The sequence below is a fragment of the Sarcophilus harrisii genome, chromosome 4 (assembly GCF_902635505.1).
Source record: "Sarcophilus harrisii chromosome 4, mSarHar1.11, whole genome shotgun sequence".
NCBI classification, from domain to species: domain Eukaryota; kingdom Metazoa; phylum Chordata; class Mammalia; order Dasyuromorphia; family Dasyuridae; genus Sarcophilus; species Sarcophilus harrisii.
The window spans coordinates 100,263,571-100,267,323 of record NC_045429.1 but is presented as its reverse complement, the minus strand read 5'-3'; positions in this window follow the sequence as shown (position 1 = coordinate 100,267,323).

Sequence of the window (3,753 nt, the reverse complement as noted above, 5' to 3'; positions counted from 1 at the left end):
GATTTCAGAAAGGCCTGGAGAGACTTACATGAACTGATGCTGAGTGAAATGAGCAGGGCCAGAAGATCATTATATATTTCAACAATAATACTATATGATGATCAATTCTGATGGACGTGGCCCTCTTCAACAATGAGATGAACCAAATCAGTTCCAGTGGAGCAGTAATGAACTGAACCAGCTACACCCAGCGAAAGAACTCTGGGGGATGACTATGAATCACTACATAGAATTCCTAATCCTTCTATTTTTGTCCATCTGCATTTTTTATTTCCTTCACAGGCTAATTGTACACTATTTCAAAGTCTGACTCTTTTTGTACAGCAAAATAACTGTTTGGACATGTATACATATATTGTATTTAACTTATACTTGAACATATTTAACATGTATTGGTCAACCTGCCATCTGGAGGAAGGGGTGGAGGGAAGGAGGGGAAAAGTTGGAACAAAAGATTTTGTTATTGTCAATGCTGAAAAAATACCCATGCATATATCTTGTAAATAAAAAGCTATAATATAAATAAAAAACAAAATAAAATAAAAGAGTTCTACAGATACTGGAAACAGGAGAACAAAGAATATTGATTAAGATTACTTGGCAATACATTAAAATAAGTAAAAATAAATAGCAAAGTTTTGTTCTTAAAAAAAAAAAAAAGAATTATCTAGCTCAGCTAACACAGACCCCCTTGATGTAAGATTTAGAAATCAGTATGGGGAAGATCTGGGAGAAGATAAATATTGGTGGAACATCCACAGGAAATGCCCACTGACAACTCATTACCTAATTGGGGGAAGGGGCCATTCATTTCTCTTTTAAAATCTTAAGATCATGCTTTCTTGTCTCTTTCAAGTACTCTGCTCTCTCATATTCAGTAACAATAATAATAAATCAAATTTCTAAAAGGCTTTAAGATTTACAGATTACTGTCTTCATAAAAACTGTGTAGTGAATTATTACATCCATTTTACAGATGAGGCAACTAAAGTTCAGATAATTAGAACTTGAAAGAAATGAACACTGGAGTTTGAATCAGATCCCGGTGCTCATTTCTTTATCGTGTTCTTTACCCCTTCAACTAGGTGATGCAATGAAAAAGAATACTGGTCTAGGAGGGAGGAAGAACTAAATTCAAATCTGATCTCAGACACAGTTGTATGGGAAAGACATTTAATCTCTGCCTATCTCAGTTTCCTAAGGAATCATAAAAGCATCTGCCTCTAAGAGTCCTTGTGAGGGTTAAATGAGAAAATATTTATAAAGTTCTTAGCACAGTGCCTGGGACATAATAAATGTTTAATAAATGCTTTTTTCCCTTTCTTCCTCCTTCAGAGTTAAACATATTAACTGCCCAAATACTCTTCACTTTCTTTTAACTGAGACATGCCATCAGATCTGCTGTGAGTTTTCTTACTTCTCCACCTTTTCAACTTCCCTAGCTTCTGCTTCTGCAAGGAATATAAATATTCAACATTCTCAGTTGTGTGGAGAACTCTAAATGTGCATGAAATATTGTAATGAGTCTCAAGGTTTAAAAAATGGTGACAAATGAATTAGAAGGTTAGGTCTTTGATGTGCTGATAACAAAGCTATTGTGATATCCAAAAGGGTGACGGATATTTAGAGAACATGGGTTTGATTCCAACTCTACTACTTGTTATCTATATGAAATTTTTTGGGGGGAGGGTCTCAGTGGTTTATCATGTAAATTGATTTTTTATAATAAGATAACAACTAGAATGATATGATTTGATAATGATAAGTGTATCTCCCAAGGTAAAAAACTGACAAACATTTGCTAATGATATTATCTTTGTTTGGTGGTTCCTTTCATCTTAAACTTAGGTAGTCAATCATCACTAGTTAATTCCCATATTGAGATCTATAAGCAACCCATGGAGATCCTGGGGCTTCAGACTGAGGAGAACATTGTACACCATAACAGCAAGATTACATGATGACCAACTGTAATGGACTTGGCTCTTTTCAACAATGAAGTAATTCAAGGCAATTCCAATAGATTTGGGATGGAAATGCCATCCACATTCAGAGAGAGAACTATGGAGACTGAATGTAGTTTGAAACATAGTATTTTCACCATTTTTGTTTGTTTGTTTGTTTGTTTCTTGTGGCTTTTTCCTTTTTGGTCTTATTTTTTAATATTTATATCATTTGCTCAATAGTGATGGACTTGGCTCTTTTCAATAATGAAGTGATTCAATGCAGTTTCGATAGACTTGGTACAGAAATGCCATCCACATCCAGAGAGAGAACTACGGGGACTAAATGTGGATCAAAACATAGTATTTTCACCTTGTTGTTGTTCATTTGTTTGACTTTTCTTTCTCATAGTTTTTCCCTTTTGTTCTGATTTTTCTTGCCCAACATGACAAATATGGAAATATGTTTAAAAGTATTGTACATATTTAACCTATATCAGGTTACGTGCTGTCTTGGGGAGGGAGAAGGGAAGGGAAGGAGGGAGAAAAAAAATTGGAAAACAAAGTCTTACAATAATGAATCTTGAAAACTATCTTTACATATATATGGAAAAATAAAATACTATTGAGGAAGAAAGAAAATGTCAGCTTCTTGAAGGTAGAATATATTTATATTTGTATCTCCAGCTTTTAGCACAGTAACTGGCATAAATACTTCCCTTCCTGTAAGAAATAATAGATATAGAGCACAGAAGCATGTAGTCCATATAAATCAATATATTCGGAAGTAAGCAGAACCAGGTATACAAGAAGCACAGTGATTATGATGACAATATACATGGAAAAAGCCAAAACCCAAATCAAATGCTTATATAATTGAAAGATCCAAGTTGTCCTTGGAGAAGAGATGAGAAATGCACACCTTCTCTCCCCTCATTCCAGAAGTGAGGACTACAAATGCAGTGTGTGTGTGTGTGTGTGTGTGTGTGTGTGTGTGTGAGACCTTGGACAGGTTGCATTTGCCAGACCTTCAGTTTCTTCAAAAACAGGATAATAATAGTACTTCCCTCCCAGGTTTGTTGTAAGGATGAAATTGTAAAGCATTTAGCACAGCACCTGACAGAGTAAATGCTTAATGAATACTGGTTTTCTTCTCCCTAAAGGACTAGTAGCAGCAATAGAAGAAAGGAGACCATCATCCCAACACTTCTGGAGTTGGGCTTGTAAATGAAGTATGGAAAATCTCAGGAAGGATAGTTTATTTGATTCAATGACTCTCATTTCTTGCTTGGGGCATTATTGTTTGAAGTTTGTGGTAGCTGTAGTTGATGGCTACTGTTAGGCAATAGCAATACTTTCTAGGACAAGAAGAAAGAAGCAAGGTTGCTGAGAATATAGACTCTTTATTCTAGAGCTAAAGAGATTCTTGAAAGTCATCTAGTCCAGTGGTACCAAATTAAAATAGAAATGGAAACCAGTAATCAATCAACCAATAATCATTTATTTGGTGTCTATCATTTGTCAGATACTATACATAAGGATCCCAGAAGGCAAGCATGTTGGCTTAATTTTAAAATTTAATGTTAGCTACATTTTATTTTATTTTCATTTATTTTGTCAATTATTTCCCAATGACATTTTAATCTAGTCCAAGATACCTCTTACCTAGTCCAAGGATTCTTAACCTGACTTATAGATAGCTTTCAGGGGATCCATGAACTTGAATTGCCAAAAAAAAAAAAAAAAAAAAAAAAAAAAAGACATCTTTATTTCAATATCATTAGTTTCCTTTGTAATCCTAAGTATTTTA